Below are 24188 nucleotides of genomic sequence, written 5' to 3'. Positions count from 1 at the left end.
CCATTTCCTCTAAGTTTTAATTTCAAAAACACTATCAAATTCTGAAAATGGGCAGGATAATATTTTTATATATTAGCCACTGTATTTTTCAGTCCTTGTATTTTTTTGTTTCTTGTGATGTTTCTGGCCCTATTCCACCCCATAAATTCCATGTCCTCTAACTACTGTCTTAGGGAAAAGAACATGGGAGAAATCTTTTAAAAAATCAAACAATCAAATTACCATCTTTTGGATCCAGTACTGAGGCCAGGATACAAAGTTTAGATCTTGAAGAATAGCTGAAGATCTTGGCTATCTTGACAATCGTCTAGATGAAGATTCTGGAGGAGGAAGGAAGAAGACAGAAGACGATGCTCGGAGCAGACGTCAGTGGGACCAAGACTAGGGACTAGTGACCCACAGGAGGGGTGTCAGCTTCCGGGATCTTTCTCACCTCCAGCTGAAGAGTCATATTTGTCAACAATTTCTGAAAGCCATGTGGAAGCCAAGAAATCACCCACAAATCATCACATTACCAGTCCAGGGAGCTTGCTGCATTGTTTGTATCAAACTGGCAAGTCAAACATAGTTCCCATTGGTATCAAAGAAGGACCTACCTCCCACCAATATTTGACAGCTTGCCATCCAGTAAGAATGGGTTCCATCCGTGCCCAGAGTCTTTGCCCTCAAATTTAATATATGAGAATAACTCTCCTTTCAGCAGCTCAGTACACTAACGATCCCCCAGAGCCAGAAGGCCCATGGTTACCTAGAAGGATGGTAATAATATGGAAGGGGAAGCTTTGGAGACTTGTATCCACAGCATACAACCAGTTCAAGATCTCCTGAGGCCAGGTCAATGTTGAAACACCTCACTTTACTCTGTCTTACAGATATTCCTGCCTCTCGGCAAATTCAATCTGATGCTTGGCCAAAGAAATGTATTTTAAAAATATAATAACACATTCCTTGACTAAAGGACCTCAAGATGTTTATTGTTTAAAATCTACTTCTGGAACTTCCCCGGTGCTCCAGTGGTTAGGACTCTGTGCTTTCAATGCTGGGGAGGGGCGGGGCACAGGTTCAATCCATGGTCAGGGAAGAAAGATTCCACATGCAAGGCCATGGCCCAAAAAAAAAAAAAAAGAAATAAAGAAAAATAAAAAAATAGTGCTATAATCTATAATTCTTGTGATGTTTCTGGCCCTTTTTCTCATTTGGAAAAAGTTCCAAAAATTTTAAACATTTTTAAAAATTGAGGTATAGTTAATTTACAATGTAGTGTTAGTTTTAGGTATACAGCAAATATATATACATGAGATACTGAGCATAGTTCCCTGTACTATACAATAGATCCTTGTTTTTAAAATCTGTTATATATATATAGTGCTGTGTGATTAGTTGCCCAGTTGTGTCTGACTCTTTGCAACCCCATGGACTCTAACTCTCCAGGGGGATGCTCCAGGCAAAAATACTGGAGTAGGTTGCCATGCCCTCCTCCAGGGGATCTTCCCAGGGATAGAACCCAGGTCTCCCACATTGCAAGTGGATTCTTTACCGTCTGAGCCACCAGTGAAGCTTTTTATATATAGTAACGTGTATCTATTAATCCAAAACTTATAATTTATCCATTCCCACACTATCCCCTACCCCCTTTGGTAATCATAGCTTTGTTTTCTGTCTGTTATTATTTGTTTTTTTCAGATTCCACATACAAGTAGCTATTTGTCTTTCTCTGTCTGACTTACTTCACTTAGTATAATCACCTCTAGGTCCATTCATGTTGCTGCAAATGGCATTATTTCATTCTTTTTTTATGTCTGAGTAATATTATACTATATGTATATATACCACATCTTCTTTATCCCTTAATTTGTTGATGGACATTTAGGTTGCTTCCATGTTTTGGCTCTTGAAAATTTAATAACATTTTGAATTTTAAAGTCTACCGAGGAGGATGGTCTTCCAGGGCAATGGACCATTAGGGAGATGTACTCGTGTCAACAAAGATAAGCTGAGAATGATATTAGCACCTTGGCCATGACTGCTCTTTTTAAAACCATATATTGTCCTACCTCCAAAATTCTTAGACAGCTGTGCCTCTTTCCAGCACTGAGCTACAGGGGTGACCTAGTTCTAAAATTATGTGAAAAATCTTTAATGTCTGTGTGAGGTTTCAGAACTGATGAACTTGCTATTAGTCTCATCTGATTTAGGCTCCCATCTTTGCCTCTAAAATGCTTCACATCCATATAAATCTTTCAATAATGTCTTTGGCTTAAAACTCAACATTCAAAAGACAAAGATCATGGCATCCAGTCCCACCACTTTTATGACAAATAGAAGGAGGGAAAGTGGAAACAGTGGCAGATTTTATTTTCTTGGGCTCCAAAATCACTGTGGACAGTGACTGCAGCCATGAAATTAAAAGACACTTGCTTCTTGGAAGAATAGCTATGACAAACCTAGGCAGCATATTAAAAAGCAGAGACATCACTTTACTGACAAATTTCTGTATACTCAAAGCTATGGTTTTCCCAGTAGTCATGTACAGATGCGAGAGCTGGACCATAAAGAAGGCTGAGCCCCAAAGAATTGATGCTTTTGAATTGTGGTGCTGGAGAAATTCTCAAGAGTCCCTTGGACTGCAAGAGATCAAACCAATCAATCCTAAAGGAAATCAACCTTGAATAATCTTTGGAAGGACTGATACTGAAGCTGAAGCTCCAATACTTTGGCTACCTAATGCAAAGAGCTGAATCATTGGAAAAGACCCTGATGCTAGCAAAGATTGAAGGCAAAAGGAGAAGGGAGCGGCAGAGGATGAGATGGTTAGATACCATCACTGACTCAATGGGCATGAATTTGAAAAAACTCTGGGAGATAGTGAAGTACAGGGAAGTCTGGCATGCTGCAGTCCATGGAGTCGCAGAGAGTTGGACACGACTTAGCGACTGAACAACAACAATCTCTCTAAGCGTGTATGTCTGGAAGCATTTCTGTTTTGTTTGAGCAACTGATGTTTCATCTGGCCTATATGCTGGGCATTTCCCTTCTTATTTATATATTAGTTTTTTCTCTGTGATCAAATTTCATTGTTAAATTTTCTTTCATGTCACAGGTAACTTTCCCAGAAGAGCAGATGAAAAGCTATGAAAGTACAATTGCACTTTCCAACATGATATTTTTGGAAAATAAATTTTTCCCTTTGTATTCAAATATCCTGTTTCTTAGAGTTATATGTGTGCATAAAGTTTGGTTGAGTAGATTTGTGCACAATAGAAAATTGTCTTGTTTTTATGCAGACTTGCTTTTGTTTGAAGAAGTAGCAAAAGTTGAGTGAACGATAGTGCTATAAGATGTATTTAGAAAGAGTTCCTAGCCATATCCTCCACCTTCAACACACTCACAGCCACAAAGATATGTCCTTGTCCCTTAGTTAGTATGTAAATTTGAAACAAATTTGAAGAGGTCCCTACAAAGTCTATTTTGCTTTCATCACTTATGAAGAAAGTCCTAGAGCTTTAAGAAATGCTAGAACATTTTCTTTTCATAGAAAGTAGAGGATCTGTCCTTTTGGCCTAAACACACAACCACGAGAAAGCAGGATGGTGAAGTGATAAACGTGTTTATATTTGTTATCAGAGACCAAGAACCGACTCTAAATCTTTATAGTTTCTGTACTGAATTCAGGAAAACTTCCTCAGCCTTAGCTTCATGTCTGTAAAACAAGAATGTTAAAATCTGCCAGACCCAATTCAAAAAGTTGTTACATATTTCAAATGAGATGACATAACTTGAAAGAACATTTAACAATAAAAGTGGCTGTTCCTGTTTTAGGCAAAAAAAAAAAATACATAATCTCAGAGATCCTCAAACAATTAAGGAACATATTGCTATTCCTCTTTTTCAAATGAATAAATAAATTTGAGGCAAATTAAACTTACTTGCTCAAGACAACCATTTGTAAGTGGCAAATTTCTGCATGGCAAACAACACAAAAATCCAAAAGACTAAAGACAAATTAGGAAGAGGTCGTAACACCTGACAACTTAGGATAAAGTTTATTATATTTTGCAAAACAGCAAGCAGATTAAAAAATCACCTAAAAGAAACATTGGCATAGAGTATGAGTTGCTAGCATTTCACAGAAAAAAAAAGTACTAAAGTACTCTTAGGTGCTAAACCTAACCAATAATTAAAGATGTGCAAATAAACATAACCAATAATTAGAGACCTGCAGAAATTGTTTTGTGCATTTGTGTGTGTGTGTGTGTGTGTGTTTCATGTAGTCAAAAATGAAAAATGCAACACTGTTGTCACAGGTATGGGAGAAAGGTACTCCATTCACTGTTATTGAGGATGTAAATACAAACAAATTCTGGATTGCTTGTATAATTCTGGATTAAAATATATAACATCTTACCCCTGACCCAGCAATTCCACTTTTTGAATTTTATCCTGCAGATATTTGTACCAGTATATTATTCCCAAGATAATTTTTAGTAGAAAACAATTCAAAACACTGCAAATGACTCCTATTATGGAATACGATCTGAGCATACAGTGGATATTATGCTACTAAAAGTAGTAAGATAACATCATATATGTGTTATGGAAAGAGTCTATTATACAGAGTGAAGTAAGCCAGAAAGAAAAACACCAATACAGTATACTAATGCATATATATGGAATTTAGAAAGATGGTAACAATAACCCTGTATACGAGACAGCAAAAGAGACACTGATGTAGAGAACAGTCTTTTGGACTCTGTGGGAGAGGGAGAGGGTGGGATGATTTGGGAGAATGGCATTGAAATATGTATAATATCATATATGAAATGAGTCGCCAGTCCAGGTTCGATGCACGATACTGGATGCTTGGGGTTGGTGCACTGGGACGACCCAGAGGGATGGAATGGGGAGGGAGGAGGGAGGAGGGTTCAGGATGGGGAACACATGCATACCTGTGGCAGATTCATTTTGATATATGGCAAAACCAATACAATATTGTAAAGTTAAATAAAATAAAATTAAAAGTATCATAGTAAAAAAAAAATAAAGTGGAAAAAAGTCTCATAACAATATGTTCATCATTTTGTTTTTTAAGAAGGTGTCTATACCTGGCTAAACATATCTATTTGGCATATACATCAACAATTTCTAGATCTTCATTAATTTAGTGACAGTGGTTATTTTTTCAGAGGGAGGAGCAGAAAGAAGGGTGTGGATGACTTGTTCTCTGTTTACATCTCCTTCATATTTGAATTGTTTATACACCAAAGCTATCCTCTTCCGAACTTGTTTTCTTTCCATTACATCATATTACCCTTTGAAAATGCTTTGTAGAGCACAAAGAGTGAAATGACTATTATCTGTAATCTTTTTCTGTATCAGTCTGATGGGGTTTTACCATCACAGTATGGTTCTTTTTGGTAACAGAGTTCTATTAAATCATGTTGTTTTTTTTAAATTATTTTTTATTAGAGTATGCACATGAGTCTGAGCAAGCTCTGGGTTTTGGTGATGGACAGGGAAGCCTGGAGTGCTGCAGTCCATGGGGTAGCAAAGAGTTGCACACAACTGAGTGACTGAACTGAACTGATACTTGCTTTACAATGTTGTATTAATTTCTGCTGTACAACAAAGTGGATCAGCTATATGTATACACATATCCCCTCCCTCTAGACATCCCTCCCATCCCCTGATCCCACCCCTCTATGTCATCACAGAGCACCAAGCTGAGCTCCCTGTGCTATGCAGCGGGTCCCCACTAGCTAGCTATTTTGCACATGGTAGTGTATTTTTGTCAAGCCTAATCTCCCAATTTATCCAACCCTCCCCTTTCCCCCATTACATTCACATGTCCATTCTCTCTGTCTGTCTCTATTCCTTACTTGGAACAAACTTCATCTGTACCAGTTTTCTAGATTTCACATATATGTGTTGATATACGATATTAGTTTTTCTCTGACATTTGATTCCCCTTTTTTGCTCTTTATGCCAGCCATTTGCCTGATTTCACTCAGATCCACTCCCTGTTTTCCCCTCTCTGCTCTCAATCCCAGAGATCAGACTCCACAAATGACATTTCCCAGGAAGTCACTGCCCAGAGACTTTGGTTAGGTTTGGCCAGTGGGAGATATTGGCAGGGGGTTGGAAAGATGGAGGAGTCAGAATATTTCACCCCTTTTCTCTGCTTTGAATAGCATCTCAGGTGGGTGGTGACCATTTCCTCACTGGCAGACTCACCTGGAACCCCAGCTCGCCTTCTCCTTCTCCAGCAGTTACATTTCAAGGTCACTCTCTTTTTTTGATTCTGCAGCCTGAACAGTGCTGGCATCTTCCTGTCTTTGTTAATCTTCTGGCCATCTCACCTTTTCTGTTTATATTTCCAAGACTCTTAATACTGTTCAACGATGCACAGAATACTCTCTTGAATTACACGGGATGGCTTATGTATCCCCATGGGACCTACACAAAATTGCATATTGTGGGAAACACAATTGACATTAAATTTATACCCTACAAAGTTTACTGGTTGATAAACTGAATGTAAGATAAATAAATGTAAGTGGAAAATCCTTGAGTCAGAGAAGAAGAATAAAACTAGCAATTCAAACTCTTGCTAGGCACCAAGAATTTTCCTGCCATTAAAAAAGCAATCCTCACACTCTTTTTATGCAATAAGTATTATTATCTCTAAATCACAGTAAAGAAATAGAGATGCAGACAGATTAATTAATTGGCTTGTGAATGGCAGAACTGGGATTCAGCTTCAGGTCTTTTTGACTCTAAAGCCCCAGATATTGCAAAGATGCTATAAAGTTGATTTCTGTCCTCCCACTTTAAGTGTTCTCTTTTGCTTCACTTTCTTATTCAGGCGTCTACTATTCCCTGGTTCCCTTTCAGCATAGTCTTATATTTCTAACATTTATCTTCTGCTCTGCCATAGAAAACTCACTTATCTTTTGTGCTACTTTTTTCCAAGGCCTTGATTTCTGCTGATCTGATAACTAAATCTGAGCTGAGCTATTATTTGATGATAATTCCTATTCTGCCAGAAGAAAAAAAAAGTAGATTTGAAATTGTAAGTCAAGCCAGCAATCGTTTCTCTCAAACCATTTATTCGTTCATTCACTTTCCGTTCCAGAAAACGTGCTAGATACACAGCACTGAACAAGACAGATTGCAGGCTGGTTGGGAAGAGAGTCATCAAACAATTTTATTGAGTTGAATGTAGGAGAAATGTTCTGTGGAAGTCTATGAGAGGAAATTGTACTGGAGAGTCCAGAAATACTTCCCTAAGGAAATGAAATTTGTGTTGACCATAAAGGAGGGACTAGAGAAGTAAAGACAGAGTAAGTGGGAGAGAGAAAAACTATATGACAGAGTATATATCGGCCCTGGAGTAAGAAAGAGAATGGTCCATCAGAGAAAAAAAATTTTTTAAAGACCACTAATAGGAATGCGTAGAGAAGAACAGGCGAAGGCAAGGAAGGTAGGAGGCAGCCCAATCCTGCATAAACTTAAAGGGCGCGTGAAGGGTCATGGAGCATGTCTTTTCTATCCTAAGAGGAATGGGGAACCACTGGAAAGTGTTCAGCAAAGAGGAGGAAATGATCTTGTTTCTAAAATGAATGCTCAGGCTATATTTCTCTAGAAGAGCTTGGAACAAATACTGGGGAATAAGTGAATGAATGGCAATAGTGGGTGAAAGAGTGTGAAGGTTGAAATCATTTTCCAAGGGAGTTATATTTAGAATTTTTTTTTACTTAGTGAACTTCATAGTTAATAATCCTATTAGCCTTATGCCTGGGTTAGTGATCATAGTCTTATTAAGTTTAGGAAAAGAAATCTTCTAAAATCAGTTTCTAATCAAGTACAGCTTAACTGGATTCATGTCTAAATAATTTCTTTTAAAAGAGAGGAGGAAAAAAATAAAAGAGGAGGAATTTTTTCCTGTATTGTATTTCTAAAGCTTGATCATTATCGTTACATTTCCATAGACTTCCAAAATAGCTATTTCAGCGATTTTGGTTACTGTACATACAACTTAAATTCTTTTAGAGTAGGCACCTGCAACTCTAGTAAAGCATTTATGTGCGTTTTCAAAGATTTCTCTTTAATTGTATATTTCTGCTGCTTCTATTGCCAAGTGAACATTAGAAAGGTAATTTTGTCTCTACAAAGATTTGAAAATTTAACCTGTTTTGTTTTTCCTTTTCTCTCATTTTATCCCAACTCTTCTGTGCTGAAGGAAACTAATTCATTCATTTATTTTCTAAAATTACCCATTAATTACCTGAGGTCTTATTCACAGACTTTCCAGTAGGATAGACTACCCTACTGGAAAACTAAAGTTACCCACTGAATGCAGGGAAATAGGGACAAATAGCTGGACAAAACCGGGACCTGTTAGAATTGGAATTTTCTGGGTAGGGTATTGATCAGAGCTAAGTCCTGATAATGACTGATGGAAAAGAATCTCTCCCAGATTGCTAGGGTTTATTCTGAAGGAAACCAGAGAGGAGACGTACTTCTCGTTTTTTCCCTGGGTGGCACTTAACTGTGTAAGAGTCACTCAGCTTTTCCACCCACCAGCCTTTTCATCAAGGTCTTCCTGGGGTTTATCTTCCCGCCTGTGAATCTAGTTAGCCCCAAGAGAAGGCTGAGCACGTGTAATTTGTGGGAATCAAGAACTGCTACATCAGAGGCTGACTACAGAATACAATTAAATGTTCTCAATGACCCATATATTTTATGTGGGATTTTCATTTTGAGTTTACACTAATAAGAAGGAGTTTTGAGGCTGCTCCCTGAAATTGGTGTTCCAGAGTTAAGGAAACACTTCCTAATGTATTCATTTTGTACCCTTTGCAATACCCTATGATTTAATTCTCTGAATAGGGAGTAGTCTTCGGCAGTCTCTTTAAATTCCCTTGATCTTGAGTTCTTTTTCTTCTTAAATGTACTATTGATGAATTGATGTACTTGTTCTTTTGTACTCTTTAAGAAGAGTTATTATGAATCCATTGTTAAACTCCTAAATGGGTCAAATCAATTTTCCAATTGCCTGAGAATAAATACCAAATTCCTGTCTTCCTGGAGCCATAAGCAAATAAACCTATCCCCACTAATGAAATAAAGTCTCTTTCAAGTATTATTGCTGGTAGGAGGGACAAGTTCTCAATAATTTGTCAAATCAAATGGAATATTCTGATTATCTCTTTGAACCTGCTTAAAATATACTATCACAGATATCTGTCAAATTTCACTGATAAAATTGTCTTCTCTGGAAACTGAGAAATAATAATAAACCATGAACATCTTTATTGTTGTGGTATAAATTTATTTAATGAATATTTTTGGAGGATCTAGTATACATGTAGCACTGTGGGGAATACAAAGAAGGAAAATTTATGATTCTCCTTTTTAATGTTCTTAAAATCTAGTTGTACAGAGTCCAGGAGATCATAGAGAAGGACTTGCAGGCAGCCAAGACCTTAGAGCATATTGCAGAGAAGGAATCAGTTTGTATCGATGGGAAAGTACAGAGGAATAGAATTAGTTAAGAACTTGGTTTGAGTACAGGACAAATGAAAACCTCAGAAAAGACAGACAGATAGTCCAATCCATTGGGTCCAATTTTAGATCTGGTTCAGGTATTAGGATCAGCTAGTACAGCATAAGGGGAAAAGCTAAGAACAAGGTGATAGCAGGTTGTGGGAGACAGAGTTATGGAAAGAGAGATGGGGACTCATAACACATAGGAAACACCTTAGGAGTTAAATATCATTGTCAGATATGCTACAAGTTTCTCTATGCAGTTAACTAGTAATGGTCGCTAATGTGTTAAATGCAATGTGCTGGGTGACTTTTGATCTTCATTTTAATTTTAAGCTATTATGTTATGAGCTAATCTCCCCATCCTGCTGTCTATTTCATGAATTTGCTAATATTATACACATTTTTGTTGATGAGACAAAAGAATTTACCCCAGCAGGTAAGCTGTGAAGCTGGGCCACAGGTCTGGCATTTTGATTGCAAAGCTTGTACACCCAAGCACTACAAAGTCCTGCCCAGACACCAAATAAGAGGTGTGTGTGTGCTCCTTCTCTTCAGTCCTGTCTGACTCTTTGCGACCCCATGAACTGTAGCCCACCAGGCTCCTCTGTCCATGGGATTCTCCAGGCAAGAATACCAGAGTGACTTGCCATGCCCTTCTCCATGGGATTTTCCTGACTCAGAGATGGAACCTGAGTCTTCAGCATCTCCTCATGGCAGCTGGATTCTTTACCCACTGAGCCACTTGGAAAGAGGTGTAGGGAGTAGGCAATTACAGAAACACAGATGGGAGAGGTGGAAGGCCACAGCGAGCTGAGAGGCTCAGCAGAGGCATCTTGGAGACTGTGTCATCTCCTTAGAGACATAGTTAACATTTTCACAGGTTGAGGGGTGAGGCTGGTTGAGAACAGACAAAGGAGAAGCAAGAACATGGAGTCCAGATTAGCAAATTCTATGCTGCGTTTGCAAGTTTTACTGGGGACAGAATATTTGAAAAGGCAAATGGAAAGGTGAGGTTGCAAAGGTAATTTGGAACTAGAAGATGGAGCACTTTGAAGGGGAAGAACTGATAAACAAAGTGGTATCATGAAAGCAATAGGTATTAGAAAGGCAGGAGGAGCTCCAAGAAAGAGAATGTAAAGAGATAAAAGCAGAGGTCCAAGCAACCACTCTGGGTGATTCCCACAATTAGCCTGAGAGGAAGGAAAGTAAAGCTATTCCATAAACATGAGCACTTGAAGGTGAGAGCTTAATGAAGTGGTAGCCACAGGAAGAAATTCGCTTGCTGAATAAATGAATGGTAGTCACAGAATCTTTACTTCCTCCCTGAAATACATAGATAATAGCATTTGATCCACATTCTTGAGTTGCTTTACAGATACTAAAATCCCTACCAAATGGAAGAAATTAACTACATGATAACCATTAGCACATAACCTCCAGACCAGCTGGAGCCTGAGGATCAATAATGTTAACTCCTGTGATGCCACCCTGTGACCTTATCATCAACCAGCCAGAGAACTGTGTAACAACTGATCATATGCTCTGCAACTCCTCTTCCTTATCTCACCTTTAAAAATGTTTCACTGAAATGCAGCAGGGAGTTTGGGTGTTTTAAGCATTAGTTGTCCCGAAATTCTTATCTGGCACATACAATAAATGCTCACTGTCCTTCACCACAATCCGATGTCAGTAGATTGGATTTACCACATGCAGGCAAGTGGACCCAACTTTGGTTCAGTAACAAGTGATGATTGTCCAGTAACACTGGGTTTCTGTAAACATTAAATGACCTTATATTCTAAAGCTTGTGGAATAGAGTGTAGCACATGGTAAGCTTGATATACATATTTGTTAAATAATTCAAGAAAAAATCAAATGTTTTTTGACAAATAATTTCTGTATCTTCTATTAAACATCAAATAATTGAAGCATCATTCAAATATCTGCTTGGATGTATGTGTGTGTGTGTGTGTGTGTGTGTGTGTGTGTGTTAGTCGCTCAGTCATGTCTGACTCTTTGCAAGCCCATGGGCTATAGCCCACCACACTCCTCTGTCCTTGGAATTCTCCAGACAAGAATACTGGAGTCGGTAACCATTTCCTTCTCCAGGGGATCTTCCTGAATCAGGGATCCAACCTGGGTTTACTGTATTGCAGGCAGATTCTTTACCATCTGAGCCACCAGGGAAGCCCCATCTACCTGGATCCTGACTCCCTTTATAAGACTTGAATCTCACTTAATAGACACTATATGTATTGAGTATGTGCCACAAACATGCTTTTGTTTTGAGGTGTGGGGGAGGAAGGAAAGCAATATTCATGGTTTGAAAATCTCATAAGGAGACAGAAATACACAGAGAAAGTCAATGACAAAGCCTACTAATTAGGCCACAGAAAGTGCTGTACAAAGAGCTTTATGAAAGCATACTATAGAGGTCCACATAGGCTGCTTGAGTCGGTCAAGAAATGCTTTGCAGAAGAAATGACATTTGAGGTGTGTGCTAAGGATATTTGGAGGCATTCTGCCAGAGGAAACCACATGACTATGTCTCCATGATGCTCACCATTCTGTTTATTTTTCACCCAGCGTAGTCTTGGAACAAACATTTTTGGAGTGAATGGACATACAAACAAAGTATCAAAAGAATGAATGAAGATGGGTGGACTATGTGATAAATTATGTGACCAAATCTCCCCCAAAATGCCTACTTAAATAATATCAGACACTCCACCATCACCATCCATCACCACCAACCATCAGCACCGTCCACCACCACCTACCATCAGCACCATCCACCACCACCAACCATCAGCACCATCCACCACCACCAACCATCAGCACCATCCACCACCACCTACCATCAGCACCATCCACCACCACCAACCATCAGCACCATCCACCACCACCTACCATCAGCACCATCCATCACCACCTACCATCAGCACCATCCACCACCACCTACCATCAGCACCATCCACCACCACCTACCATCAGCACCATCCACCACCACCTACCATCAGCACCATCCATCACCACCAACCATCAGCACCATCCACCACCACCTACCATCAGCACCATCCACCACCGCCTACCATCAGCACCATCCACCACCGCCTACCATCAGCACCATCCACCACCGCCAACCATCAGCACCATCCACCACCGCCTACCATCAGCACCATCCACCACCGCCTACCATCAGCACCATCCACCACCGCCAACCATCAGCACCATCCACCACCGCCTACCATCAGCACCATCCACCACCGCCTACCATCAGCACCATCCACCACCGCCAACCATCAGCACCATCCACCACCGCCTACCATCAGCACCATCCACCACCACCAACCATCAGCACCATCCACCACCACTACAACACCCCGCTCCATCTCCTGTGTGGAGGGAAGTGGGGAGCTGTCCTTTGTCTCAGTTCTGGTAAACTTCTCCATGAGAATGTGTTATCTGTGAGGACAGGGACCAAGTTTTATTAGAGTTTTCTATCCATGCAAAGTGAAATATCTGTCACATATCAGACACTCTATATTGAGTAAATCAATAAACAAAACAGCGCTCATCAGAAAGAGTTCTTGCTATCTAGAATTTCAAATAGGAGTTTACAATCTCACATTGATGCCAGAGTGGGATCACATTAATTAGACAGCAGAATAAGAAAAATCGCCTAATAAATGACAGGATGATGAGGTACTATTGAAATCTGCATAAGTGTGACTGTGTGTGTGTGGTGTGTGTGTATAATTGCATATATGTGTGTTTAGAAAGCAGCAGCAATTGTTAAAATGCTGCATTTAAACCAAGTGGAATGAGGGGAAGGTATGGTTGTGCTCCAGAACACTGCCAAATGATATATTATGTAAAAACAAAAGCAAGAGCCAAACAAAAACTAGACTTTGTGTCCTTAAGTTCAACTTGAGGCATACAAAGAAAAAAAAAACCCATAAAAATTCAAATCACAATTTTGATGTTGCATGGGAGTTTTTGTTAGCTTTTCAACAAAGTTGATAGCAGAATTTCTCATTATGTCTCCAGCTGTGGAGGTTTTCAGGGAAATAAACAATCATTGGCCTGCCCTTCAAACACCCAGTACGAGGAGCCCAGCGACAGAGTGGGTTTATCTTTTGCCACCTGAAATCATGCCAGGTGACACCTCCAGTGACTTGATGTACGAGACCAGAGGGAAGGTAATAGTGTGAAGCCCCCAAAGAGGAGAACAGCATGACACAGCTTTTCCAAGTCCACTACATTACCAGGGCTCACTTCTTAAAGGCATTCTACACACGCAATACATGTTCCCACGAGGAGAGATGTTTATTAGTATCAAGGCTGTGGAGCAGTGTATGTTCATAATGTAGGCTGCATTCTTTATGAATTTAAGCTTCTGTTATGTATGTGTCTTTCCTTCCTAAGTAGATTGTAAATTACATGAGGTCATCTCTCTCCCAACATTTATGCTATTTATCTATTATGTACATAGTAGTCACAGAATCCTTAAATAGAATGAATATATATATTTGTAAAATTCAAATTTTCAAATCATTTTCCCTTTGTCCTTAGATTCCAAATGCCATGTCCTCGCTTGTGTCTTAGTCTGCTCAGACTGCTATAATAAACTATCATAGTATGCTTGCGTGCTAGGCTGCTTCAGATGTGCCTGACTTTTCGTGACCCTATAGACTGTAGCCAACTAGGCTCCTCTGCCCATGGGATTCTCCAGGCAAGAATACTAGTGGGTTGCCACCAGGGGATCTTCCCAACCCTGGGATGGCATCCCCATCTCACGTCTCCTGAACTGGCAGGCCGGTTCTTTACCACTAACACTACCGGGGAAGCCCAAACTATCATAGACTGGTGGCTTAAACAATTGATCCTTATTTCTCATGGTTCTGCAAGCTAAGTCCAAGATCAAGTTGCCAACAGATTCAGTGTCTGGTGAGAACCTGCTTCCTGTCTTATAGCTGACTTCTTGCTCTGTTCTCACATGGTCTTTCCTTGGTCTGTGGAGTGGAGATATTTTGTCTCTCTTTCTCTTCTTGTAGGAGCACTAATCCCATCATGAAGGCCCCACCCTCATTCCTAATGTAAACACAATTACCTCCCAAGGGCCCCACTTCCAAACAATTGCATTGGGGGCTGAGGCCTCAACATATTAATTTTGGGGGAACACAACCATTGAGCCCATAACAACCTGCAAAGTCTCATTCTAGTCTATCTCAAAGACCTGATCTTCTCCACATACAGCTCCTGCCACATTGGGCTTCTTTCTGTTCTTTAAATTAAGTCAAGATTCTTCCGACCCCTAGACCTTTGCACTTGCTGGTATCAGATTTTCTCCAATGTCTTCACATGCCTTCTCTTTCAACTCTCTGTTTATGAATAACCTCATCTGAGAGGTTTCCTGGATAACTTAGCAAAATTTATTTTATTCCTCTGTCATCATTATATTCTACTTTATCTCATTTTCCCCCTTATCACTACTTATCTCTATATGAAATTACTCCATTATGCTACAGTTATTATCTATGAATTGCACTAGAGTATAAGCTTCATGAGAAAGCTTATCTACACTGTATATAACTTTATCTCCAGAATTTAGGATCTCTCATATGATATATAATATATAGGGCTTCTCTGGTAGCTTAGCTGGTAAAGAATCTGCCTGCAATGCAGGACATCCTGGTTTGAGCCCTGGGTAGGGAAGATCCCCTGGAGAAGGGATAGCTACCCACTGCAATATTCTGGGGCTTCCCTGGTGGGTCAGATGGTAAAGAATCCGCCTGCAATGAGGGAGACCGGGGTTTGATCCCTGTGTGGAGAAGATGCCCTGGAGGAGGGCATGGCAACCTACTCCAGTATTCTTGCCTGAAGAATCCCCATGGACAGAGGAGTCTGGTGGGCTGCAGTCTATGGGTTCGCAAAGAGTCGGACATGACTGAGTGACTAAGCACAACACAGCACAGCACACACATTATGGGCTTCCTTGGTGGTCAGGCGGTAAAGAATCTGCTTGAAATGCAGGAGACCCAGGTTCGATCCCTGATTGGGAAAGATCCCTTGGAGAAGGGAATGGCTACCCACTGCAGTATTCTTGCCTGGAAAATCCCGTGAACAGAGGAACCTGGTGTGCTACAGTTCATGGGGTCACAGTCAGACATGACTGAGTAAATAACACTTTCACACACAGTATATGTCAGCACTATATATATATATATATATATGTATATATTACAGCTCTCTCTCTCTCTCTATATATATATATATACATACACACACACACACACACACACACACATACTGCTGTTGCTGCTGCTAAGTAGCTTCAGGCGTGTCTGACTCTGTGCGACCCCATAGACAGCAGCCCACCAGGCTCCGCCGTCCCTGGGATTCTCTAGGCAAGAACACTGGAGTGGATTGCCATTTCCTTCTCCAATGCATGAAACTGAAAAGTTAATGTGAAGTCGCTCAGTTGTGTCTGACCCTCAGCGACCCCATGGACTGCAGCCCACCAGGCTCCTCCATCCACGGGGTTTTCCAGGCAAGAGTACTGGAGTAGGGTGCCATCACCTTCTCCGATATATACATACATTTTATATATATATATATATATATATATATATACACACACACACACACATTACATATATTAACATATATGCAAAATATTTCAGTGCCTCATGCAGTGCCTTCCACCAGGGAAGCCCCAGCATTCTTGAGGTTTAATAATAAAATTTGATGATGATGACAATTCTAAGAAGAGTGAAAGTAGCTCTACTCTTTCATTGTTTGATGATTTATCTTTGGTAAAAAACTGTACAATTTAAAAAAAAAATTAGCAGTCTCTTTCTTCACCTTCAGTATGGTCCTTCCTTCTCTAGGGTCACCTTTGCCCTTACTATCAACCAAAGATTAACTACGAACTCACCCCCAGTAGATCAGCTGGTAAAGAATCTGCCTGCAATGCAGGAGACCTTGGGTTCGATTCCTGGGTGGGGAAGATCCCCTGGAGAAGCGATAGGCTACCCACTCCAGTATTCTCAGGCTTCCCTAGTGGCTCAGCTGGTAAAGAATCCGCTTGCAATGCAGGAGACCCTGGTTTGATCCCTGGGTTGGGAAGATCCCCTGGAGAAGGGAAAGGCTACCCACGCCAGTATTCTGGCCTGGAGAATTCCATGGACTGTATAGTTGATGGGGTTGCAAAGAATCGTACATGACTGAGTGACTTTCACACAAACTGTATGAAACAATAGCAAGATTTTGATAGATTGCGAGGATGGAGTCTGACAGTGGCATAAAGAATGATAGGCAGATGGGAAAATGTTTTGGTTTCAATGATCTACACACACGGACTGAGAGTTGAGATTTTCTTCCTAGACTGGAGGGAGGGAGAGGATGCTGAGACTCTAATTTCAGTGACCAACTGTACAGCCCAAGCCTTGCTCTGTTTGCCTACTTGGCTCATTGTATTTCAACATCTAACCTAAGATATAGAAAAACCTCAGAACCAACTTATTAATCATAAGGAGCTTTCTTTATGTCTTTATTCACTGTGGTCAGAGGTCCCATTTCTGTCCCCTGTCACCTTCCAATTTCTAATAAACAGAATAAGCCGATCTGCCACAACTTTGAAGCATTTCTACCTGCTTATGAATAATAAAATTCTGATTCAAGCTTATGCTTCCTCATTCTGAGGTCCTCTCATCCTCCACACTAGCTCTTAATGCACCGTGTTAATGTCAAATCTGTTTGCTTTAATTATGTTAAGAGGTTATGTTGGAAGGTTACCCACTTAGTCCTTAACAGCATGAAATAGCACTGAGATTATTATTGTCAGTTTTCTGCACATAAACAAGAACTTGATTAACAGTAGCTAACTGTTAGAAAATAAATGTTCTCCTAAATGCAGACATTTTTAGTGGATAAGCACTAGGTGTCACTAGTATCCTCTTAACTACAATTATCTATACCTTCAGAGAAAGCAACTTTGAGGGAGACTGACAAAGAAAAATAGAAACAATGGGAAAATCTTCTTCAGCAAATACTATTTATTGTTTAAAATCATACAAACATTTTAAAATATTTTAATGGATCATAGTGAGCATATAGTTGAGTAACTTTGAGATACATGGGAAACCATCATGATTTATACTGGAAACATACCTGAACTTCTTGTGTGAAACAAATATTTGTCAACTGAATTCTGCTTTCGGACTAACTTGAATTTGGGGGCGTGTAATCCCACCTCTTCTTCCCAATATTTGCAGCTTAGCATCATGTTTAAGTCGAAACATATTTTTGATGTAGTGGAAATATTCTATATTTTTGAATAAGTGATGATTCCATAGACGTATACACGTGAACAAAGTCATTAAGCTGATCACTTGGGATCTGACATTTAACGGTATAAAAATTATACTCCCATAAAGCACTAGTAAAAATCATAATTATTCATCTTAATGTTGCTCCTAATAGCTTTTTGCTTTTGTAAGCAGATATTCTGTGATTAAGTAATTATTCTACATAACATTTGCAAGTACTTAGTCAAATGAATGCTGAATCTATCCGATCTTTGAGTGTCTTTAAATATTCCACAGTGCTAATTCCCATATCCTGATCCTGTTGTCGTTCAATAAGGTCTGAGTTTTTTATATTTAAGGCACCACATTGGTGATTTTTCACATTCATATGAAACCCTTCTTTGGCTTGCAATAACTGACCCTTTGAGTATGAAGAGCCTTGATATTGATGAACAGGTATCAGTTCAGTTCAGTTTAGTCGCTCAGTTGTGTCTGACTCTTTGCGACCCCATGAATCGCAGCACGCCAGGCCTTCCTGTCCATCACCAACTCCTGGAGTTCACTTAGACTCACGTCCATCGAGTCAGTGATGCCATCCAGTCATCTCATCCTCTGTCATCCCCTTCTCCTCCTGCCCCCAATCCCTCCCAGCATCAGAGTCTTTTCCAATGAGTCAACTCTTCACATGAGGTGGCCAAAGTACTGGAGTTTCAGCTTCAGCATCATTCCTTCCAAAGACATCCCAGGGCTGATCTCCTTCAGAATGGACTGGTTGGATCTCCTTGCATTCCAACGGACTCACAAAAGTCTTCTCCAACACCACAGTTCAAAAGCATCAATTCTTCGGCACTCAGCCTTCTTCACAGTCCAACTCTCACATCCATACGTGACCACAGGAAAAACCACAGCCTGTATGCTGCTGCTGCTGCTGCTAAGTCGCTTCAGTCGTGTCCGACTCTGTGCGACCCCATAGACGTTAGCCCATGAGGCTCCCCTGTCCTTGGGATTCTCCAGGCAAGAACACTGGAGTGGGTTGCCATTTCCTTCTCCAATGCATGAAAGTGAAAAGTGAAAGTGAAGTCGCTCAGTCGTGTCAGACTCTTAGCGACCTCATGGACTGCAGCCCACCAGGCTCCTCCGTCCATGGGATCTTCCAGGCAAGAGTACTGGAGTGGGGTGCCATTGCCTTCTCCAAAATAGCCTGTATACTATAATATAAATGAACATTTGTTTTAAATTGTGTCCATTAAGTAGAAATATCAGCATACTCCAAAACCATTGCTTTAATTCAAGCACATATGTGATTTATAGCCCTTCTTCATTCTTAGCCTCAGTTCTCCAGAATGTTTGTAGTCTACCTATAAATTCCCACTCTTACAAAGCAGCCCAAGAAAGTATTTGATGTCTTGATTCCCATCTGATACTTGATTCTCAACTGTTTTGGAATGAGCACCCTCATGGTACCGGATTTTGTGTGCTTTTCCTTCACTTTATTGTTAGAAATGAAAATGGCTATTTCTATGGGCTTCCCTCATAGCTCACTTGGTAAAGAATCTGCCTGCAATGTGGGAGACCTGGGTTGGATCCCTGGGTTGGGAAGATCCCCTGGAGAAGGGAAAGGCTACCCACTCCAGTATTCTGGACTGGAGAATTCTATGGACTGTATAGTCCATGGGGTCACAAAGATTCGGACACAACTGAGTGACTTTCACTTCAGTTCACTTCATAATAAAGCAATTCTGATAAAAAAAAAAAAATAGATTGAGTTCTTATTATGTGCCAGATACAGAAATGAAAGATGAAGGGTACAAATATAAGTTTAGACATAGGTACTAATCTTAAGTAGAATAGTTTATTTATTAATTTTGGCTGCTCTACAAAGCATGTGGGATCTTACTTCCCTGACCAGGGATCGAACCTGCACACTCTGCAGTGAAAGTGCATAGTATTAACCACTGGACAGCCAGGGAAGTCCCTGTGGGTCCTAATCTTAGAAACTTTATAATATTCTAGAGGTCATCTATTCACAAACTGGCCAGATGAATATATGAATACTTCCCATGCATTAATCTTGTCAATCTTGATAGAAGAGATAAAAGGTAATGTATTTGCTACAATGGTCTATAAATAAACAACTTTCTTCATCTGTGAGGCAGAGGATGGAGGAAGTGCAGTTCTTATACCAACCTGATGTATTTCTCTTACTTTAGCATTCCTATTAGAGTGGACAGAGATCATGCAAGTTTGGGGATAATAAGCCCAAACACAATTATGCATACATATGCATACATATGATGGAGACAGAAGTCAGGAGCCCCCACCAGTGTGCTGAAACCACTTATTAAACAGGGCTATGCAAGACTGCTCCTCTTTCTGTTCCCCAAGTGCCTGATTACTTTTGACTAATATTCTCAATCCTCTTCAATGCAGTGAGATACTATAGAACAAAAAAGTGTTGAAGAGTGTTTCTCTTCTTCCTCTGCATTTTTTCCCTTCAAAGAACTGCATTTCCTACAGCATTCCCATCAGCAGTCCATGGCGAAGACACAAGATAAAGTAGAAAATGTAGAAGAATAGTTTCCATGAGTGATGAAAAAAGACGTATTGTGGAGTAAAGGGTCATTATTGTCTGGGGCATCTATGGAAGGAGGCCCCACTGCTGTGTTCTGGAAGGTTGCAGCCATTACTCAGGGCACCCTGTCAGCTCCAGGCATCTTGCATATCTCTGATGCTGCTGCAGTGTCGTGCATCCACTTTATTGTGTCTCAAGGGCAGACCCAGGCAGGAGAGAGAAGTGTCTGGAGTTGGCAATATGAAAGATAAGTTTGCACTTGATGCCACAGACCAAGAAATGATAGTTAAAGATCAATCATCACAGACAATTGCAAAGAACTGGATGTTCATACATAGAAGATGTATTACCCATTAGGAAGCAAATCTATCACAAACCGTACCCCAACACTTACTGAAGGAAAACTGAATCAGCATAATATCTCAAAGGGCAAGTACGTTTAAACAGATGTGTTTGTTAAAACAAAATTGAATTGACCTTCAAGTGCCTGGTACTTCTAGGATAGCAGCTTATAGAACAGCACCATTTAGGGTGTCATTGCCATAAGTGGGAGGGAGAATTTTTGCATCGTCACTGTGTGCTAGCAGTTCTCAACCTTATTTCAGCTATGAATATGTAGTCTACCTTTTTGTTGTTTCCCCTTCTGTTTACATGTATCCTTGAATCATAAAATCTGAGATCTAGATAGAAACTCAGACGTCATCTGTCTAGTGGTCCCATGCCTTGCTCATAGCAGAATCACCACCAGGGAGGGTGTAGCTTTCAAAATACAGATTTTTCTCATCTCATTCCTAAAGGTTCTTAGTTTCCTTGGGCAGCCATAACAAAGTACCACAAATGGGGTGGTTTAAAATAGTAGGAATTTGTTATCTCACAGCTGTGGGGGCCAGAAATCTGAAATCATGGTGTCAGCAGGGTCACACTCCCTCTGAAACATGTCAGGGAAATATATGCTTGTCTCTTCCACCAGCTTCTGGTGGTTGTGTTGACTTTCTCTGGTTTGTAGGAGCATGATTCCAGCCTCTGTCTCCATCATCACATGGCCTCTTCCCTCCATGAGTATCCTCTGGTGCACTTCTTCTCTTATATTGATTAGTTATATTGGATTAGGCTCCATCCTACTCCAGGTTTACTTCATCTTGCCGAATTATATTTGCAATGACTCTATTTCCAGTGAAGTTCACATTTGCAGGTCCTGGGTTTAGGACCTTTACACACCTTTTGGGAAGGACATAATTCAACTCATAACAAAAGTATTGATACCCAGCAGGGCCCTGCGGGGCTCCTGGGCACAAAGCCTTTCTGTGTCTTCCATTTCTTTGGTTACAAGTAACAGCTTTCATCAGAGAAGGCAATGGCAGCCCATTCCAGTACTATTGCCTGGAAAAATCCCACGGACAGAGAAGCCTGTTGGGCTGCAGTCCATGGGGTCGCTACGAGTCGGACACGACTGAGCGACTTCCCTTTCACTTTTCACTTTCATGCATTGGAGAAGGAAATGGCAACCCACTCCAGTGTTCTTGCCTGGAGAATCCCAGGGACGGGGGAGCCTGGTGGGTTTCCGTCTATGGGGTCGCACAGAGTCAGACATGACTGAAGTGACTTAGCAGCAGTAGCAGCAACAGCTTTCATTCAGCCTCCGTGACCTTCCCTGAGTTTCAATGGGTAGATTCAAGGAACTGTTAACTAGGGAAAGGAGAGGATACTAGACCAGGGAGAAACAAACAGTCAAGAGCAGCCTTGGGACAAGATGCTGTTTCCCCATCAAGGGATATACACAACAATTTCTTTGAGCTAGTCTGCAGATACTGAAACCCCCTCCAGGTGGAGAAGTTAACAATTAACAATGGCATGCTGCCCACAAGCATGCAGACCGCAGACCAGCTGGACCTGAATATTGATGACGCTGACTCCTGCTCACCTCACCACCAGCCCTTCAGAAGACTGTCAATGAGCTGATCACTCTCTTTGAACCATTGCTATAAAACTTCTCACTATCTTCTCCAAGTTAGGACACACAATTTTGAAGACATTGGCCCACTGTGGTCCTCTTTGTCTGGCAAAATAATTAAGTTATTTTCTACTTCAACTAAAACTTTCTCTCCAAAATTTGATTCAGCACTGGTGCACAGAGAAGCTGAGTTTTCAGCATCGATATTGGGATGGGAATAATTTAAATGATTTGTTGGTAGCCAAATCAGAACCATTGGTCAATCAATCCTCTTCTTTTATTGAAGAGGAAATTGAGGGTTAGACACATCTGCGTGTCAACTGTGTCTGACTCTGCGACCCCATGGACTGTGGCCTGACAGTCTCCTCTGTCCACGGGATTTTCCAGGCAATAATACTGGAGTGGGTTGCCATTTCCTACTCCAGGGGACTTTCCTGAGCCAGGGATCAAACCTGCATCTCTTGTGTCTCCTGCATTGGCAGGCAGGTTCTGTACCACTAGCACCACCTGGGACACCCATACAAGTCTAATAACTTTTAAGTTACAGAATCGGAACAGGCAAAAACCATTTACATTTTAATGCAAAGTATCACCCTTTAGATTCCTACTTTAATTACTATGATAACAAAGATGCTTCCTTGAACTTGGATCAGGATCACTTGATACTTGTCAGCTTTAATAAAAAGCTTTGTAGCTTTTTAGCTTTTATGTTTATTGTGAAACCTACCACATAATACTTAATCCAAGAGTTTTACATTTAAAGAAATTATTGCTAGCAATCTTTTCAGGTGTACAAGCAAGTCTGATGTGAGGGTCAAGTGGATTTACAACTATAGAAAAATATACTAAGTCATAGATATCTATATATTTTATCTTAAGACTGAAGAAGGAATTCATAGAGCCTGGACCCCATCTTAGGCCTGTTCATGCTGATCATGCTCGGCCTCCTTTCCAATGGACTCTGAACTCTCTGTTTAGTGCCTATGAAAACAACAACAGAAGGAAGGATAATACCCCCTCCAGACAGGGGAACCTTGAAGATCGTATCTAGGTTACTCATCGCCTAAGAGAAAACACACTATCACCCCTTCCTCCAGACAGGCCATAAATTTTTCTGTATCTATCGGAGTGTAACCTCGGGCTTATTGATTATTGGCTAATTGTTTGACTGTTTGAGCACATGAGCACATAGCACGTGAATGATGGGGTTATTGGGATTGTATTTTCCTTGGTTTATGTAAGTCTCAAGGAATTTGCGGTGGTGGGTTCAGACACGTACACATGGGGTATAAAAGATTTTCACAAATGCTGGTCGGGGTCCTTGGCTAAGAGGAGACTCTGCCTTGGGCCTGCCGGTGTAATAAACTGCACTCCACTATCTGCATTGTCCTTCTGAGTGAGTTTGTTTCCAGGAACGCGTGGCTACAACAAGACAGTGAAATATTTTTTTAAAATTTCATTGAAGTATAGTTGACTCTCAATGTTGCATTAATATCCAATCTATAGCAAAGTGATTCCATCATACATACATACATATAAATAAATATATATATATACACACATGGTTTTTCATCTTCTTTTCCATTATGGTTTAACACAGGATACTGAATATAGTTCTCCATGCTATACAGTAGGACCTTGTTGTTTATATACACTAGTTTGCATGTGCTAATCCCAAACTCCCAATACTTCCCTTCCCTCTACTCTCTTGGAAACCAAAAGTCTATTCTCTATGAAAACAGTGAAACATTTTTTGAGATTTGGTGGATTTACATCAAGATGTGGATATTACTTGAGGCAACAT

The sequence above is a fragment of the Bubalus kerabau genome, chromosome 21 (genome assembly GCF_029407905.1).
Source record: "Bubalus kerabau isolate K-KA32 ecotype Philippines breed swamp buffalo chromosome 21, PCC_UOA_SB_1v2, whole genome shotgun sequence".
Classification (NCBI taxonomy): Eukaryota; Metazoa; Chordata; class Mammalia; order Artiodactyla; family Bovidae; genus Bubalus; species Bubalus kerabau.
The sequence above is the reverse complement of the archived record's forward strand: the minus strand, read 5'-3'. Positions refer to the sequence as shown.